The sequence below is a fragment of the Chiroxiphia lanceolata genome, chromosome 4 (genome assembly GCF_009829145.1).
Source record: "Chiroxiphia lanceolata isolate bChiLan1 chromosome 4, bChiLan1.pri, whole genome shotgun sequence".
Lineage (NCBI taxonomy): Eukaryota > Metazoa > Chordata > Aves > Passeriformes > Pipridae > Chiroxiphia > Chiroxiphia lanceolata.
This window is the reverse complement of record NC_045640.1, coordinates 14,270,902-14,292,017: the sequence shown is the minus strand read 5'-3', so window position 1 is coordinate 14,292,017 and position 21,116 is coordinate 14,270,902.

The window sequence follows — 21,116 nt, the reverse complement described above, 5'->3', positions numbered from 1 at the left end:
GAGTTTGGGCTAAGGTGCTAGGAAAAGTCTCAACTAGAAATATGCTCTGAGCACACTGAGAAGCCCTCCAAGCAGGTGTACTTATTGCCTGCCCCAATGTAGCAGCTAGGACCAGACCTGACAAAAAGAGGCAGCCATGAACATGTAGATGGAGGAGAAGCTTCAATGACCTCTTTGCTCCAGTGACTTTAAAAGCCTGCTCACCCCAAGACACAGGCTGTTGGCTGCTCTTGAGTGGCTGAAGGGATTAGCATTGTATCACTCAGCAAAAATCCCAGCAACAACAGTCTTTCTAATGTCTGTTTGGTGAGAGTGTCTCCTAGGCTGTGAACCTGGCTCTGTACTGGAGTGCCATACACACTCATTCCCCAGCCTCAGGCTTTCCCTTGGCTACACTTTTTTCCCTAGTAAACTTCATCTTCATTGCTACACACAGGGTACCACTTTATCAGGAGCAATACCTTTCCAAGTCTCCCCTAGTCTGAGCCTGATTGATGTAGGAACTAGAGGAATGGGACTGAATCTTATGCTCGGGGACTGAAGCAAAGTTTCCCACTTCCTACACTCTTGCGGGTGATTATAATGGCACTGCTGGAAACATAAGTGCCCTAAATTTTCAGGGGAAAACCAAACAGGCAGGGAGTGTTAGTCCATTCCCACAAAGAAGGACTGCTGGTACCATCTCCATAGCAGGTTTCTGAGCTGTAAATCTCCAAAGCAGTCAGTATGACGTGGTTATAAGAGACTAACTCGGTGGCACGTTCTGTGACTCACTGTCCATGGTATACACTTTTCTTTAAAGCGTTTGCGTAGTCCTGAGACACAAACTCCTCAGCAAACTCTTCATGGCTCAGCCATAGTCTTGAAAACTAGTACAACTGTTCAGTACTTCCTGAAATACCTCACTGATGTTTTAGAGTGATTTGGTGGTCAGAAGGTTCCAGTAGGATGAGATGCAAATGTATTACATGACTAATAGGGACTTGCCCTTTCTTCTTTTGTTTGTTTTTCTCATATTGTTTTCTTCATCCAAAGTGCTGTGAACATCTTACCAAGAAGCTCTTTATCTACTAGGTAGTGAAGCACAATGCCAAACCTGGTGTTTGTAGTCACTACAGTGTAAATATTTAATATCAGTGATAATGAGTCTTTGGGAAAAAAGGGTGTATCACCCATAAGTGTTACTGGCACTGCTATTACAGTCTTCTGGATCCAAGCCAGAAGGTCTGGCAGGTGTTAGAGGAAGCACACTTAGACCCTTAAGTGAGGCACTTAATGTAATCACAACAGTTTGTTCTCTGTCAATGCCTATTCAACAGGTGTGTGGTCACTTTGGCTGGATAGTGCTGAGTCTTAGGAACTTGCTGTGATAGTTGGAGCCCAAAGCTGGGTTCCAGTAAAGTTGAGGCAGGGAAAGACACTGATTTGAAAAGAGTTCTGAAAGAAACAACTAGACGCTGGAGTCAGCTTCAAATTGACTTAATTTCTTCTCATCCATGTGACTGAAGCTGTAAAACACAGGATTTCTTATATGTGCCTATTCTTTAAATAGTCTGCTTGTGTGTTCTTCAGAATACTACATAAGGTAAGATCAAATGAAAAACAGCAAGTAAAGAACTGGATATTTAAATTATTAGTAATTCCTTATTAGAGTATTAATGTCTAATTTAAGAAACTGTCTTTTATTTTCTTAGCCCAAAGACCTTCTAAGACAGGTGTTATTGTCTTTTTGAAGCTTTTCTTGCAGTAAAACAGATTACCTGACACAAAAACCTATCAAACATGCAAACAAATGCATCCTTTCTCTGAAGACTTACCTCACTGATCTTTCCTCTTTCAACTTTATTCTAGTACAATTAATTGCACAATATTAAACCAACAGTTTAGCTTATCTGTTGTACACTTCTTCACTCGTTAGCTGACTTTGTTCCTTACATGTTATTCAGTGTCTTTCCTCCTGAGAAATTTAAGGCTAAGTAATTACCACTCCCAACGCAGGAAGCAAATGTGCAGGACATAGGAAGAGTTTTCTTGGGGAACAGAGAGGTGTGTTTTATGATGTATTTGGTTACTGTGCATAAGAGGGACAGACTGAGACCTCAGCAGTTTCTAGCCCACTGGGACAGCAGGCACGCCTCGCCCTCCCCTCCGTCAGCCATGCACTGACTGAAATTCAGCTTGAGGACATAGGGGCTGGCTGTCTTTACTAAAACTGTCCAGAGCCCTTTCTGCTGACTGAGAAGGAAGGAAGAAGCTCTTCATTTTCTCATTCTTTCTCTTGAGGGCCAGCACAGCAGAGGATGCCCAGCAACAACTCACCTCTTTACTGATCCACAAAAGGTTTGTTTTTATGGGGAGTCTTCTGATTGAGAGGAGTTTGTGCTGTAATGCCACAGCTTTTATCTTCTGAAGGCATTTTTCTGTAACTGTGGCATTCCTTGGAGGAAAAAAAAATGCAGTATGCTTTCTTTAATTGCTGTAAGTATATATCAATCATATGCTAACTTGGTAGGTGGATTTATTGCAAATTGCTTCTATCTTCAAGAACAGTAAAATACTCATTATAGAAAGGAAACAAAAAGTCATGGGGAGCTTCAGCTCCTTGGCAAAAATTTTGAGTTGTAAACTTGGGGTCTGACATAAATATTCTAACCAATATACAAGGAAATAATCTTATGATTGTAAGATTTAAAGAAAAGGTATGGTGGCTTCTTACAATGTGTAGTAATATATGAGGAAACCTGCAACAGATAGATGGGGACTCGTATCCTTGCTTGTTTGTATTTAAGAGGGATGATCAAGTATTTATATAAGTTAATGGGAATCTCTTCACTTGGTCTTGTGGGATCTAGTTTAGGTCTAAATAAATTTTTAAAACTGTGAAGGATGTTTTCTAAACTGGAAGGCAGGAAAGTAGGGCTGGGAAATCTTTGCACCATATCCTTCTTAATAAAATATATTAAGATACTCCTTACTTGGTCAAGGGGCCTAATTCTGTCTTACCTAAGTTACTTATGGTGAGATAATTTAGGGGGTAAAGGTTTAAGATATTTTCCTGAAAAACACTAATGAGTACTGCAGGTTTAAGCTGAGGTTGTGATCTCGTATCTCTTTTTATCCATTATTGTTTTGAGTCCTAAGGTAGAAGAAAACAAACCACAGAAACCACTCTTTGCTTAGGCACACAGTGTGAAAGGCAAACAAAGATCACAGACTGCTTCAAATCTGCCAAGCATATCAGAAAAACAAACCCATCTCCTTTTAATAACATTTGGTGTTAACTGATTTGGAGTAAACCTTCAAGATTTTTAAGAGGAACAATACCCAACACCTATAAAATACTTTCCTCCTGTAAGCACTTTTTTTGTGTCATCTATCCTCAGAGGCAGGAGGCAACAACTGGCAATAACAGAGGTGGAGTCTGTATATTTGCTTACCTGCTTGCTTTGAATTTTGTTTCTGTGGTTTTGTTCAGAAATTATCTTGTCAGTTGTCCCCAGTGTTTTGGAGTACCAAATTATTGCTAAATCACCAAAACACCTTATTTGGAAGAGCTAACAAATCCACTTGCATAGAGTTCAAAATTCTAAGGCTGCAAAGCTGGAAGTTAGGCAGGTCAAGAACCATAGTTTGACAGGAAGTACTTCTCTCTTGTACGGATAGACTATCTAACTGTAATATAATAGGATGAGTCAAAATGTGTATACAATCCAAATGTTTCCTTTAGTCTCAAACATCTGCAATGGTTGTCCTGACTTGTTCAGTACCAGTGTCAGAGAACTGGAGAGCCAGCTGATGCTAGGGTCTGCATGCAACTTGCCTTTAAGCAACTTGCTCCTTAAGCAACAAGACCTGATACCTACCAGGCTCCTAGTCCAGAGAGGTTTTATTCTCTCCCTATCAGCCTCTGTTCTAGCCTTGTCAACCTCATATTCCTCATTCTTCCCTTCCTTTGCTCCTCACAATGAGGAGGAGTTTTGTTCCTCAACCTGAAAATTTGCTCTGTATTGCTTAGTCATAGTGCTGAAAGGGCAGGGGAAGAAGAGCAGAAAGAAGGTGGCTGTATGGAGAAAACAAAAGGATGGAAAAGAAATTGCTTCTCAATTCTCATGATCTGGGGGGGGGGGGGGGGTGGTGTGTGTTCTTGTGGGTTTTGTTTTGTTTTCCAAAACCAAAACTTTCTAAATACCACTGTGCTGAAATATGGGGTAGTCTCCCCTAACCAGTGCCAGATCCTTCACCCCTAGTTATCTCTCTGTACCTCAGGGATGTGTGTTTCCCAATGAGTCTCATGTTATAGCAACAAAAAGTCAAATTATAGGTTCTATAATTTCTGTATAGGTACAGCAAATCACTGAAGATTAATCTTTAGTCCTCCTTCATATTCAAAACAGTGACTGATAAGAAATAGAAATGAACTCCTTATTTCTGCTGCTAGGCTGTAACTCAAACTGCTTAAAGAGAGTTAATGTCTTCTGGCTTTCAAGTCGGACAAAACTAGTCCATGAAGGAGAAAGAAAAAAATGAACAAGTAATGAAGCAAGGGTTATCTTTCTCTTCCCCACTGCACTGAAACAGAGCAGTTGTACCAACAGACACAGCTCTCTCATGGCTTTGGCTTAGCAGACAGGAGTTGTTCCTCATTCCTAAACAGGGTGTTATAGTGGAGGGGGAATGAAGCTTTTGGCTCTTAGTAGACTTTTACTAGGAAGAAATTTTATGAACAAACATCACAGACAATGGGTAGAAGGAAAAATAGTAAAAATTTGTTTAACAAGGGAGTTGTCAAATCAGGTTGCTCTAATTGTGAAATGATTTTGTGGTGCACCACAGAGTTTGGAGAAGAAATGTTCATTGCTGTTCCATTATTTTATTACTGCTTCTTGATTTACAAATTGGCAAGGTTTTTTGTTTGGGTTTGGGTTTTTTTTTATTTTATTTTTTTTGTGGTCATACAGCATCTATACTTTTTAGTTTAAGTTTAAAAGTAAGAAAAATTAGGTAAAATTAGAAGATATCTGAATTACCAGCTGAAAAAAACCCTTCAGATTGTATAATAGGAAGTTATTCCTGTAAAAATTTTTTTGGATTGCAAGCTGTTTTTAAAAAGGATTAAAAAGTAACCTATTGGAGGTCTTGAGCAAGTGAAGCAGATAGAACAAGATCATAACACAGAGCCAGGAAACTTTGAAGAGAGTGATATCAACTATCAAACTTGGGCAACAGGGTTGAAATCATTCTACACAGCTAATTTTATTTAAAGGAAAAACACCTAACACTAACCTTGAAGAAGAGCAACTATATTAAAAAAAAATATTTTGTCTGCCAAGCTGTCAGTATTTTAAGGTAATCCCTGCAAACATGAAAGAACATGTTGTAGAGAAGAGAGCAACTTGAAAGAAAGTCACAGCCAGATTCCTCCCTCCTTGGACTTTTGAAAAAAGAAGTTAAGCCACATGTGGTCAAAAGTTGTGAGTTCTTCTTCTCAGTCTCCACAGTCACTTGAAGTTGTCACATTATCCCTTTCATTGCTCATATCTACAAGCTCCCTCACTTTGATCTCCAAGTGTTTCCTTGGCATCTTGGGTAGAACAACAATTTGTATCAGTAGTTCAAATCACTTCAGATTAGAGGCAACAGTGAATTAGAATAGGTTTGGTTGGTCAGTGTCCAAATGCAGTTGGAGTCTTCTCCATATTCATTTTCACATACAATTTACCAAAACAGAAGTGTGGATCCAAGGAATAACATCACATGTAATCTGCTATATGGAAAATCTGTGGCCAGTCAGAGACTGATAAACAAGACACAAACAAGCCTTGATTTGGTCAGAGAGGCCTGTGGCTTCTGTGGAGCCGTGTGTACAAGCATGAGTCAGAGCAAAGATGTATATGTGAAGGTGCTGCAATCTAACCTCTCATTTAAGAAATTATCTTGTCCTTGGTATATCCTATCCCACAAAGAATACTAGACTTTAATCAACCGATGTAGATCAGGACAAAAGTCACTTAATGAGGTCTGGAAGCTGGAGGGATGCTGTGTGGTAAACAGTCTGGCTATTGTATCTGCTGTTGTGGATTTTGGGATGAAGAGTGGGCATAAGGTAATATCCCCATAAATAAGTGAGGAACAGCACATTATGCACTAGTTCCATTGGCAATTAGGTCTAAATTACTTAGAGAAAGGAGCTGAAGAGTTAAAGTTAGGGTTTCAAGAAAAATTGAAGCTGGGTTAACTGCAGACAGCAGGGTGCTGCGGCAGTGCTTTGCACCAGGAAACAAATATTAATCAAAATGATCAAGTGACAAATCAAGCCATAAGGATATGGAGGCCGTGGGGCAGAATTGAGCCTCAGATAACATAGTATTTGGTCTTGCAGAAATATGAGGAAAGGCAAGGTGGGGACAGCAGCTTAAGGAGCTTCAGGAATGAATTTCATGCTTTCCCCAAATCATGTGAGGAGTCGAAGAGAAAAATCATAGTAATAAAAGAACCACCACAGGAGAATGAATGGAGATCACCAAAATTTTCCAAATTTTTGTTTTGAGAGAAGTGCAAAGTCTCTTAGATCTGCAGAATATAGTATTTACCTTCCTTTGCTGCCTTGAGGACTGTTGAGAGCATATCAAACTAGAGCTGATGATGGCATTCAACTATTTCAAGGTGTTAGATACATTCGGGGTATTCCATGAAAACAGCATATATGTCTATGGTGTACAGCTTATGTGTTCACCCAATGCAGCTGTGGTGGCAGGTACTGCAGAGAGAAAAGTTACTACAGTATGTCATCTTTTTCCTTCCTTTGAGACACTGATTTGTACAAGGGTAAGAGTGGCTACATTAAAAGTCTACCTATCCTGGTACACCACATAGCTACTTCTTACAGGCTGGCTAGAGCTGCATGCCCCTTTTGCAACAGTAATTACACAAGTTAGTTTTTTACCATTTCTGCTTCCCTGGGTTATGTTTTTGCGCTCTAATGAAACAATCAGGCCGGTTTCCAGCTTTTCTTAACTTCATGTGAATTGATTTGTTCCCTGCTAGGAAAGAAGGGGAAATAGTAAACAGGGTCTGTACTAACTAACACCATCATGAGTTTCAGTTTAGACAAATTCATGGTGTTTCCCCCTTCTGTACTGGCTCTTCTCTCTACGTCTGTTAGGATCCTGAGTACAAAGTTGGAAAAACTGAATTCAGTGGCATTATTATCACGTTTACTTGAAGATTATCAGCTTGTTTTGTGCAGCTGATAAAACAGTAATGGTTCTATTTAAATGTCATACCATTTGTTGATAATCGGTTATTAAACTGCAGGGTGGATATTTGCTCTCAGTGTTTCTGCAGAACATCATGTTACACTTTTTGCACTGTTTAGTCTGAAGCTTAAATGCCATGCAGAAGATTCTTTCAGGGACATGATTAATGTATTGTCTTCATCTCGCTAATTGATATGTGATGTGCTGTGGAACACTAAGGAGCAGTTTTAGATTTAATTATCTATTGAGCAGACCTCATTGTTGTATATCAGACTGGAGAGTTTTATGTTCACAATTTATCTGTCGGGAGAGTAAGGAGAAGAAGAAGAGTAAATGTGCATAAGACCAGAGAAAAATTTTAATATACATATTGCTAAAAGCTCTCAGAAGTTTCTGTAGGACGTCTGTTTCTACTGCTAGAGTTGGCTGAGCTCTTACTTTCAGACCAGACATAGTCTCACTAATTGAGAATCCACTCCATTTTTCATTTATAAAATAAATGAAAGGAAAAAGGCTAATAAGTTTGCCAATAAAATGATTTTCCCTGTGCCCCTCAGCAGTGAGATTTGTGAATAATGGGATTGCAGCAGTTTGTGGGGCTCTGGAGCATACCTGACACTTATGATGTGCACAAACCTTTGCTGCAAAATGTCAGTGAACAAAAACCACTTTGAAAGCCCAATGCACACACAGTCTCCTCTCAGAAAGGGCTTGGACAGGAAGGGAGAAAAGGAGCAGGCATGCCAGACACTTCTGATATTTAACACTCTGATGGGTTGTATTCCTCAGCCACAAAAAACAGCAAGTACAAGTATCTCTGTACTTTTACATAACTACAATATATCCTTTTCCAGGACTTTAGGGATAGCCAGAAACTGCCAGTCCTCTCTCCTCCAGTTCTACAGTTCTGTTGTATCACAACTGAAGTAGAAACAGCATAAGCTATCATCAAATTAGATGTGAGTGAAGGGGAGAGAGTTTTAATTAAACCCTTTCTAAAATGGAAGTAAACAACTGAACAAGGAATTTTATAGCAGAAAGCTTGGGAGGATGAAAAATGTGCAGAAAAAAAAATATTAACTATTGGCCCAGAGGCAAACTAATAACTCAGAGTAGTCTGATAGCAGTCCAGCTTTTTTTCAATTGTTGATTAACTACCTCTGCTCTTCTCTTCCCACTCCGAGCCTCTTGCTTTAAAAGGGTATTTACATTGTAGGACTCCACAAGCAATAGGCTGTCTCTGTAGGCTGTAGTGCTCCATTTTGTTGATAACTCCCCTTTGCTAGTCCTGCTTCTCCCTGTCCTATAGCATCTAGCTCCAGTTCAGTTTTGTCTCTGCTCTGAGTGATATCTTGCACCGGTTTCTGGCACTACTGCAGCAGCTCAGGGAAAAAAAAAAAAAAAGTGGAGAATTTTACCAAAGCAGATATTTCCTGTCCAGACCAATTCCTCTTTAAAATAAACACACCAAGTCACTACTGGCAGGGGAGAAACCTAAGGATGAGGTTGCCTGTTAAAGTATTGGATGAGGGGAGATTCCTTGGACACATTGGGAAGATTGTGGTACAACAGTGGTGGTTTTGTTTGAATTTCAGTAAACCAAGACATGTTCTGGCTTGTGAGGCTGGGTAGTCTTGGAGCATGTGAACTGGATGTCTTGTCAAGTTTAGGAAAATGAGAACTATTTTAGTGACTAATATAGATACAGCCTGTGAGGCATAATTGCCTAATGTAGCACAACAGGAGTGTGCCCAGGGAACCAAGCAGTTAATGTACAAATGTGCATGTAGACCACCACTACTTCACTTTGGAAGGGGATGGCTGATAAATCTCACAACACAAGAATTAAGGAGATTCCAAACAAGTCATCAGAAAAGCAGTTAAAATTGGCAACCTGATGTATGGATCCTTTTGAACTCATTGCCATAGGATGTTGGAACAAAAAAGTATAAATAAATTGGAGAAAGGACACGGGAGATTGGAAAGTGGATCCAAATACATACTGTAAGCTAGGAAGTTGCTAAGAAACCAATAATGAGAATCTGGCCAGGTTAACTTGCTTTGTTTCACACTGCATCCTTGAATGACCACTATTAGCCATTGTGACCTCAGTCAGTCCTCATACGGATTCCCCTCAAGGCCCTTCACCATCTTCGTTACCCTCCTCTGGACACTCTCTAACAGCTGATATCTGTCTTATATTGCAGTAACCAAAACTGCCACAATATTCAAGGTGAGGCTGCACCAGTGCAGAGCAGAGTGGGAGCTTTGGTTATATTGCAGCTTTGGTTACAGCACTATTAAGCAATGAAGACTGTGAAGGGCCTCGAAGGGAAGCCGTACGAGGAGCAGCTGAGGGAACTTGATCTGTTCAGCCTAGAGAAGAGGACACTGAAGGAGAGCAGTCTACAGCTTCCTTGTGAGAGGAAGAAAAGGGGCAGGCACTGATCTCTTCTCTGTAGTGACCACTGACAGGACCTCAGGGAATGGCCTGAAGTTTTTTCAGGGGAAGTTTAGGTTAAATGTCAGAAAAAGGTTCTTCATCCAGAGGGTGGTTGGGTGTTGGAACAGGGTCCCCAGGGAAGTGGTCACAGCACCAAGCCTGGCAGAGTTCACGAAGACTTTGGATGATACTCTCAGGCACATGGTATGACTCTTGGGGATGGTCCTGTGCAGGGCTAAGGACTCGATGATCCTTGTGGGTCTCTTCCAACTCAGCATGTTCTGTGATTCTCTGATAAGATGTGACTATGGAGCTGGACCAAATATAGCTCTGACAAATTTTATTGAAGTGAGACTGTGTAGTTATCTGTACCTTACAAAGGTTCTGCAAGGAAAGAACAATTCAAGGGAAAGGGCACATCTCCTTCCTAAGGTAAGGAGTCCTTGGTATACTTAGTCTCAACAGTAGCATTAATAATTTCTGTCCTTATCTGCACCTGTTGTGAGAGGAAAGGTTCATTACAAAATGGATTGCTGGCTGCAGTTGGAACAGTACCAACGTAAGGACACTTTTATTAAGATTAATTTTAATGCTTTCCTTGTTTTGTCTGCCCCAGAGAATGCAACTGTCAGCTTTCTAGAAATGTCCACAGTGTTTCAGAAAAATAGATACCTGTGAGTCTGTTAGTGTACACCCCTTAGGGTTTTTTCAACATTAATATGCATGTATGAACCACTAATCTTATCTGTCGCCTAAAGCACAAAATTACTTTCTACAGCTCTCTGCAATCAGTTCAAGATTTTAGTGTACCCTGTTATGTAAAGTTTTTCCTCCCATCTGCCTTCCTTTTCAAAATAACTAAATTATAGATTGAGCAATACAATCCCCAGATAATGGTGGTATTGTGTGTTGCTTTATCATTTAATGCAATTAATTTTACACAGAAGTAACTAAATTCAGCCATATGCCCAAGATCCTCTTTAACAGTGTATTTTAGCACTTGTATAACTTGCTTGTGTGCTTAGACAGCGTGCTCTTGCATCCTATATTTGTCTGGAACGCTGAATTACCTTTCACAGACCGAGTCACACAAAGTACTTAAAACTTTGATCTTCCATAAATGGAAGATGAGTGGATCTATGCAATTGCAAATTATTTCAATAATTGCTTGGGGAATAAAATGACGACTTTGAACATTCTTCCAGTGGCTTAGTGTGTACCACCTATAGACTCCTGTTTCTGTTCTCAGGTTAATGTTTTATTAATTAACGACATAAAGCTTAACATGGAGGTAATGCCCCTTAAATGAACAGCAAAGTGGAATGCAATAACCTAGAGTCGTTATGGGGATTTTTAAACATACATGGCATGAGTCATGCACTTGGATATAATCCGGTCACTATCACATCCTGTTGTAATTGGCAATAAAACTAGGGACAAACTCACTGTTAGTGACACGACTTTTATCATGTCGTGCTTTCATACACTAGTTTACACCATGAAATTGCAATAGCTTGCTCGATATTCAAACCCTTAACAGTGAGAGTGGGCAGAGGCCAAATCAGATTGAACTTTAAAGCCAGTGCTTAAGACTGAAAAGACCAAAAGGTTGCTACAATGGGAGATGCTTGAGTATGAGCAAAGCAGAAAAGGTTGAATACAGTAGCTGTCAGTAGCAACCCAAACAGAGGATATTAGGTTATCATGGAGTGTTATGCAGATATATAACTTGGTGATTTTGTTACCTGAGAAACTGCGCATGCATCTCTCTGGAAGCTTGTGTAGTAACAGGGTAGGCTATCAGAGAATCATAGAATCATAGAATCATTTAGGTTGGAAAAGACTTTTAGGATCATTGAGTCCAACCATTAACCCAGCACTACCAAGTCCAATCCTAAACCATGTCCCTAAGTGCTGCATCTACACATCTTTTAAATATCTCCAGGGATGATAACTCCATGACTCCCCTGGGCAGCCTCTTCCAGTTCTTGAAAACCCTTTCAGTGAAGAATTTTTTCCTAATATACAGTCTAAACCTGTGTCCCTCTGTGCAACTTGAGGCCATTTCCTCTTGTCTTGTCACTTGTTACCTGTGAGAAGAGACTTATGCCCACCTCACTAAAACCTCCTTTCAGGTGGTTGTAGAGATCCTGCCTGAGCCTCCTTTTCTCCAGGCTAAACAAACCGAGCTTCTGTAGCAGATCCTCAAAAGAGGAGCTCCGGCCCCTTCACGAGCTTTGCTGCTCTATTCTGGAGCACCTCCATGTCTTTCTTGAAGTGAGGGGCCCAGAAATGAGCACAGGATTCAAGGTGTGGCCTCACCAGTGCTGACTACTGCCCTGCTTCTATTCTGTCTCTAAGAAAACTCTGGATTCAAAATGATGGATTTCTATCAATGCCCTTTTATTCCACAAAATGAGCAAAAAGATACATTATTCACTTGAAATCACAGTGAAATTAACTTCATTTCTAATGTCTTATGCTGTTTTGCTTACATAATCATTTCTATGAATCATTAGACCATCTATATAATTAGGTGGTTAAAAACTATTACTTACCATCCTAAACAAAGATTGACATTATTTTACAATTGACAATTTGACTGCAACTGAAACAAAGACAACCTTTTATGAAGAATTCCTTTTGCTCTTACTCGTGCTAACCAGCTGAGAGAGTCTTGCTTTTGACAAATAGAGATACTGTACTAAACTCTTGCAGTGTCTTCTACCTCCCTTTCTGGAGATCACAGTTCAAATTACTTCAGTTTCCAGAGTAAAAGAAAAAAAAATGGAATGGAAACACTGCTCAAAATACTGTTTATTGTCAAAGAAGAAGCACACCTTAGATCTACTAAGAATTTACTGTTAACTGTGAGTCTGTTTCTATAACTGGAATTTTAATACTCTTGTTATTAGTCCAGATCTACAGAGAAAGAGAGGACAACAGTGCAGTCAGTAGAGTTACACACATGCTGCTCAGACCTTCCCCCTCTCCCTAGCATTTTGCTTGTCCATCCCCTGCTTCTCCTAAGGTGGATGGTTTCACCATGGTGGGGAGTGGGTTATTGTGGGAGGCGTGTCCAGGGCACAGGGCACGCCTCCCACAGGTTATGACAAGTCGCCTGCACCTCCAAATCCTTTTGGTTTTGTAAAATAAAATCTTTGGGATTTATTTATTTTTATTTACTATATAGCAGTGCCTTTTGTGTATGTTAGAAACATGTATTTGGGTATTTCTTTGTTTGACTGCCAATCATCTGGTAGCAGTGATCATGTTTGGCCAGAAGCCCTGATCTGCAGAAAAGCCCCTGGTGTTGAGCAGGTCTGGGATTCAGATGTGAACTGAAGTCATCAAGTGAGGGTCAGACACAACCCTGTTATCAACAGGCAAGTCCATGGTGACAAGGCAGGTCTGAGTTTTAGCCACAAAGTCAAGCCTGTTGGTCAGTATAAAGGTCTGGAACAGTTTTGTGTGGACTGAGGACAACAGCTGAGAATGTGCCCTCAATGTGCTTTCCTGAGTGAAGGTGGAGGAGAGTCCCTGCTGCTCAGAAGGCTCTCCTTAGGACTGAGTGTCTGCACCCACCCTCTCAGCTGGCCCTGAGCCCAGGACAGGCTCGGTGCTCAGGGCCTGACACCAAGAACTGCTGAAAATGGTGATAACTAACAGACTTTGATCCCAATATCTTTTGAAATGCAAAGCAGGCCCTTTAGAAATCAGCCTTTCCAGTGTTTCATAACCCTTGGAAATGTAAGGGAGTTTTGCATCTTTACACTCGTAATTGAAGCCTACTAAGTTTGACAAAGCATTTTTTTGGTACTGTTTTTAAAACTACAACAAAAGACATTTAAATGTCCCTGGAAATCACAGCTAAGGCTTGAGAGAGGGGGGAGGATCTATCTCATTAGTTTTTTCTTTAATTCTCCAATTCTTCAAACTGGGAGAAGAACATATATTTTCACAACATGCAGAATTTTACCATATTTACATATAAAGTTTTAATTACACAAATTAATGTAGTGACACATTAAAGCCAATTTTTATATTACATTATCTATCCTTACTTTTAGAGGAGAATACTTTGATAATATCTCTTAGCCTTCAAGAGAATAAATAATGAGATGCTGCTTGCCAGATTTCATGATTCTGCAGAGAGAATAATTTTTTACACAAATATTTCTGATTATTTTTAGTTCCTAGATGAAGAAAAAATGAAACATCAAACCTAAAACCACAGCTAGACAAGCTAAAAGGGTTTGGTATCTTGAAGCAAAGCTGGGATTGGGGCTTTTAAAAATATCTAGGCATTTTGGATAGGGCAAAATTTGGCAAAGGTTATTTTCCTAGCTTGATTTCTAGGACTAGCTTTCACAAGAAAGTAGCATGAGTGTATATTTCTACTCTGGGCTTGCTCTGCATCCTTTTTAGGCACACTCAACCTTGCAAGGAATGTGTGTACTCTGGGCAAGAGCAGTGATTGCTGCTCCCAGGGGACCAGAGCCTTGCAACTCAATTTTGAGCAAGCTAGAGACTAGCTGAGAGTGCAATGCATGCAAAGGCATTTTGTTTCTTCCCCCTCCACAGAGGTCAAGAGTGATATCTAAGGCTAGAAGGAGTCATTATATTGATGAGGATGATTCTTGTATGAGTGAGAACAGGGAGCTTCACCTGGAGGCTTAGCAATTTAAGTGATCTTTCAGAAACATCACTGGTTCTCCCACTGAAGATTTCAAAAGAATTAGTAAACAATTCCTGAGTGTAATAAGACCACTAGCTGGAAAAACTGTTTTGCTAGAAATTGCCTACCTGTTCTTGATGCCTATAATGAGACTCTAGGAAAGAATTGTATAAAGAATTCATCTGTCAGGGTGTATCTGCCTGCTGGAAGCAGGTTTTGCTACTGCCTGAAGGGAAGGCTGAAGTCCTTACTACTCTGGTGAAAAGAAGTTTCCTTGCTTGCAATATTAGTAATAAACAACAGAAGCTGCAAATGTATTGATCTTGGAAATTTTGAAAGTATTCTTCAAGTTAAACCAAAAGAAACTTAGATGCTGGGTTCTCAGCCTTCAGGATTGAGCCTAAAATTCTCACCCTAGAAGGGCTTCATTTTGGGGCATCACCCTTCTTTATAATACATATTGCATTAAGGTTATTTCTTTACCACCTGGAATGAACATGTACACAGGAACAGCTCTAGTCTTGCCTCAGGGCATGACCTTACAACATAAAACCTTTCACTTGTCAATATTTAATTCAACATTTACTAAATGGTAGGTGGATGCTAGGCTGACTTCGCTGGAAATAATTTTGCAAAGATTTAACTTGCTTAAATATACATGGAATTTAATGTTGGAAATAACCCTAGCATAATGAAAACATTAAACTCCTGGCTCATAAGATTTTTCCTAAATGATGACACACCAGACTTGCATGTGTACATGGGGGAAAATGATTAAAACAACACTAATGGCCAACACAGCAAAGGGTAATTATTAACCGCTTTTTCTTGCAAAAGAGCTGGGAAATACTCTGCTGTCGCTGATTCGAGGGACTATTATGTAATAATCAGCAAAAACTATTTTAAAATATTCAATATTCTTATTCTGTTCCCCCCAGATCTGTTTGATCTCCTTGTACTAATGCCTAAGTATTGGGAACTTGGAGGTCTTTAAGCTAAAAAGACTACTAAATGAAAATGGTCAGTGTCCTGGTTTTTCTCTCAAAACTATGGTTTTATCAGTGCAGGAAACTGATACAAGGATGTGTAGCCATGAAAAGACACCAAATTTCAGTTTGAGGGATTTGCCTAAGTGAGAAACTAGATGTTCTCATGTTCACTAGCAAAGTGTATATGTACATACTTAATTTTCCTACGGAATAAGGATTAAAACTAAACTGTATTCTGCTGCTTTGCTAGGTCAAGACATTTTATGCTCAAAATCTAAGCATCAGTTTGGTTTACCAGTTTTAGCCTGCATTTCCAAGGGGGTCTATCTGCATATGAACCAACTACATTTTTACATGTGAATGAGCATTTCCATGTACAGTTACAGACACTGTATACTCTCTGGTTATCTCTATCATTTGTGTATCCAACTTTGTAACAACAAAAAAATTAATCTTGAACGTGAAATTTCATAGACTCCTATATGAATATTGACTCAGTGAAATTTTAACTTAGGCTTGCTTATAAAGATTCCCTCTATTTTTTCTGTTCTGTTTGAAGTTTCTTTCATGTGTAGTATCTAACTAATCACTTCTCGGTTTGCGTTATTTCTTGGTCTTGGGTAAGTTGCCCTTGAGAAGGTTTCTTTGTATTCTTACTCAGGATGATACAGGCCAAGCTTATAAACCTGAATCTAAAACTTGGGAAAACTTGGATCAAAGAGTTTGATTCATTGTTTAGTGGTTGTTTCGTCTGAAAGGATTAGTTCTGCCACAGAATGAGCTGATCTTCAATGATCATTGAATTCATGGTTTTGAACATGCGTGTCTTTCCAAAGCTTGTAAAACTTGTTTTATATTGTAGCTGTGCCAGATTTATATCCTTGTCTTGCTTATTTTCCCGTCCATGTGCTAATCATGGGACACACTAAGCAACAAGTCCTTTCCAAAAATGACTGATGCTACTAAGAAGTAGTGCATCTTGGGCTTAGTTGTCACAACCTAATAACATTGGGTTAATTTAAAAGTTGCAAAGATTTCAGTTAAAATGTAGATTAAGATGAAAATTAAATGTATATAGGTCTGGAAGGTATCATCTCTTATTTGTATCTGAGATAAAACATTTATTTGAAACTCACTTGTCTGCTCCCTCACTCTCACTCCAGAGAATGAATCTCCTACTTGCTTATAAACAGCATGTTATAGAGAGCTAACATACAAGACTTTATTTTTTTCCTATTAATTATAGGATATTGGATTCCAAGTCTAAAGAAACTAATTTTAGATAAAATATGCTAGAGGATCTTAAGGAAAACTTCTTCCCTGTCCCTTAAAAGTGGTGTTTTCATTGATTAGCATCTTGTAACCTGAGAAAGATACCTATGTTTAGCTGAAGTAAATCTGATGGTAATATCTTTTGAGAACCTCATCAAGGTTTATATAACAGGGTCAAAAGTGATCCGTAGGAGCTGCCAGAACAATCATAGCTGAAATACAAACCAAGAACCACATGCTCAATAATCCCACTTTCCCTAAAAGAAAAGGTTACTTCAAATCCCAGCCAATATTTACAGTTTCGGCCAACTCACATCTGTACAGCTGCCTCTCTACCTAAAACATCTTGAATATCTCAGCATCTACAAGTTTAGAAATAATCCAACTAAATCAGCTATAAAGGTCCTTGAGGAATGACACTGATTTAACATACCTTGGATTTTCAAATAAAACAATATGTATACCAGCAGGAAAAAGCCCAAGCAGAGAGCACTTTTTCACAACAGTGTGTCCTTATCTCTATTTAGCTTTGGATTGTAAGGAACTAACAACAAAAATAAAGTCAGAACTACTACACCCTTGTCCTAACCCATGTTTCATTTAGTTTTTGAACTGACACTGCTATGGACTTCCTCTCTATGGCATAAAACCTGAAGAGCAGACAAAAAAATCTTTTCTATTAACTCATCATCATCATCCTCATCATGGCCAGGCTTCACAAATGAAGATTTGGGAAGGGCTCTACCCAGGTTTGTTGCAAGCACACTGGTGGCTAAAAAGACCAATATGAGGTAGGCATGTCCAGTTGCAAAAAGGCACAGCAGAAAGACTCCTTAGGTGGTAAATTCTGCAAGGCACAATTCTTTCTGCGTAGTCTTTCCTCCTCAAGAGTGAACCTGCGTGCTTTCTCAAAAGCATCAGCAGCGTTGAAAGTAGTGTGTCTCCAGGCCTCCCGATTGGAGGCCAGAGTAGACCAGTGATGATGATCAATATGGTCAAGGCTGAGATGTTGTTTCAGGGAATCCTTTTATCTTCTCTTCGGGGCTCCTCTCTTGCAGCAGCTGGTGGCAAGTTCCCCATAAAGCAGGATCTTAGGGAGGTGGTGGTCCTTCATCCTGGAGACGTGTCCTGCCCAATGCAGCTGTGTTCTCAGCAACATGGTCTCGATACTTGTGACTGCTGCTTGCTCTAGAACAGATGTATTGGTCATGTAATCTGACCAGTGGATGTTTAGGATTGTACGGAGGCAGCGTTGATGGAAGCGTTCTAGGAGACACAGGTGGTGGCGGTAGATGACCCATGATTCAGATCTGTATATGGCTCTGTAAACACTGATCTTGGTACTTTTCTTCAGGTATTTGTTTCGCCAAACTCTTTTATGAAGTTTTTATTAACTATTGAGGAGTTAATTATTGTACAGTATGTTCCGGCCCAGCCTTTCAAAATCTTGTAAAAGGGTGATTCCTGACAAGAAGTCTTCTCACACACACAGTGCTGGTCCAACACATCACTGTTAAAAGCTGTTTACAGCACATGGAATTCTGTGGGTGTTCCCCCACCTGGTCACTTGCAGGTAAAAAACTATATGAATGCAAGTCCTCGCCTTAGGCACTTGCATTTCAAACATTTAATGGTTCCAAAGCTTTTTTACGGTTTGTGGCATCCGAAACAAAGACCTCTTGTATGGTATCAGAGCCATACAAGGCAGTTTGTTTTCTGTTGAGTAGGAAAGACACATTACATGAATTCCAGCTGGAGTGTCATACTATCCTTTGTTTTTACTGTTAATTATTCATTACCTCTGAAAAAGTATAAAAGAGTTAAAGCTGGCTTTACATTTAATGCAGTGATTTAACTGGTCCTATTTCAGAGAAGAAGGCTGCTGTAGCAACTCTGAAGAGGGCTGCTTCTACACTGCACTGAACATCACTGGAAGTGAAGAATACTTCAGATAAGTGGTGAGTAGTACCTAGCAGTTGGACTTGATACTTTGTAGCAGATTTGGCAGTGTTCTCAAGGGGTTGACTTGGGGAGGGAGGAGGAACAGATTTATCTTGGTATAAACCAATGTTGTGAAATTTATAAACAATTTATAAACAAATAATTTTCTGTACTAGTCAAGTACTCAGCTTCTATATAAGCATTCATTAACTCTGAAATCTGTCTTCCTCTCCTGGTTAATAGATTTCTGTGGGGAAAAATCTTTAATTTTTCTGACGATTTGCAGAAAAAAATCCACCACAAAACAATAACCCACAGCAAAACACTTCACCTTAAAATAGAGATTCAATCCTTCCACCTCTCAGTATAACAGATAAGATTGTGACCTGTATGAAATATTGAAATCCAAATAAATTGATTCATCATCTTTTAAAGACACTAGGACTGATACTACAGATACAGGAAAAAAAGGAGATGTGTATCTTTTACCACTATGCCAACTGATTACTTATAAAAATAGGTATTTCTGGAAGCTGGGGTGTCTACAGTATTTGAGAATAACTTTTGCTAAGTAGTTCAGTACCATGGTAATACTCTGTGTCAAATTAAAGTCATGCCCCACCTGACTCCCTCAACAGTATTTAAATATTAGGGCTGTTAGACATTTTCCATAAACAGTATAAGCATTGACTTGCACATTCTCACTTGCATCAGAATAGATCTAGCTTAATTAAACTACTTGAGAAGAAAATAATCCCTTCAGTTCTTAATGGATTTCCAGTGCACCCATTTTAACCAGATAGTTATTTCACTTATGAGGATCTAATATACACAAACTTTTCTGCTCCAGGGGACAGAGAAATACGAAATATGTTCTTCACATTGGATGCTCTAATTAATATTTTTATTAATTTATGCTGGATTTCTTCTGTGTGCACATGTATGTGTGATTTACAGTACCAGGGAGAGGAGCACATTCATTGCAGTACACACTAGTGACAGAAATATCTAACTTGAAACATAGGCAAGTCCTCAGCTTAAGTCTGTTATACTGCAAGGACATCTCCTTTTTTGAAAGGCAAGAGTGCTCAGCCATAGAAAAGTTTTGGCTATAGGTGCGTAGAAAAATGATAGCAGCACACGAGCTACAGCATTGGAGTGCGACCCAAAACTCTTGTTCTCCATCCTCTGTTACTAGAGGTTTAGTGTTGAATCAAAAAGAAAAATAAAGTAAAATGTCTTTTGAAACATATACTTATTTCTAGTGCAAAGCATAGCAAAAAAAAAGTAATCAAGTGGGGCAATTTTGCTTTCCCAAAAGCAAAAATTATTACATGTCAGTCTATCATAGACAATAGGACTTACTGAGTGTGTTTTGGTTATTTTTCACCAACACATTTTCCAAGGCTTTGCGATTCATACCCTACTGTGATGTTATCCCTCTTAGTGCGTCCTCTTCTTGCTTTTAAAAGAAACCAAACTATTCTGTGCTACATCTGAAACAGGTGTACCCTGAGGGGTGCAAGCAGTCCCTTATCCTCCCTGAGAAATTGTGCTAGTTTATAATTACAATTTTATCAGCTGGAGGCTGCTCTTCCCACTTCCACATTTTCCCTGTCCATAGTAGTGCAATGTTGATGCAGACATTATCTTTCTCTAGAGGTAGTATAAGTTTGCACTTGGGAGACAGATAGGGAAGCTGTGCATGCCCACCACGAGGAATTTGTGATAAAAGAACCTTTTACATCACAGAAAAACTGCCTGAATCTTGCTTGTGTTATGTTTTGGTTGGAGTGGCTGGGGCCTTCTTGTAAGTTCACACTCATCTGATCAAGATGGCAAATGGACCTTCACTGACTACTGGTCCAAACAATGCCTTATGCTCAGACTGGACAACAATATATAATCTAGTCCAGATCTTATACGCTTCTTAGTTTGGTTTAGGTTTGGAGGTTTTTTTAACAACTGTATCTTTTAACTCAGGTTTTCCGAGGTGATCAACTCCTTGGTGATTTCATCATAACAAATATGGCTATTTAAAATATGCTCCCCTTGCATATTTGCTTTTTGTGAACAGGACAGCTTTCCAATAGCTTTTGTTCTTCCTGACTTGCAGTCAGTAAATTAAAGCCGGATGTTCAGTAGAAGTTCAGAACCAAATCTGGATTATGTTTATTCATACCTCTCTCAAGTCATTTTGCTATGTCAGTCATAATGTTCCCTTTCTGTGAAGTGCTGAGCTATCCTTGCCAAGGTTAGCAATTTGTAGGACTCAGTTTTACTGCATGTCCTACCAATGAACTCAGCCTATATATTGCTAAATAAACTGCTGGATAAGTAGATAAGCAAACTGTAGCTGAAATGGAAGATGCCCCCTGGCCTAACATAAATGAGCCTTTCTTGATTTGTTGGTCACCTCCTGACTAACTGTACAAGCTATGGAGCAGAAAAATCTAATTTGCTCTGACAAAGAACAAATAATGAATTAATATTTCTGGATCAACAACTTAAGCAACTTACCTGGTACTAGCAAAAGA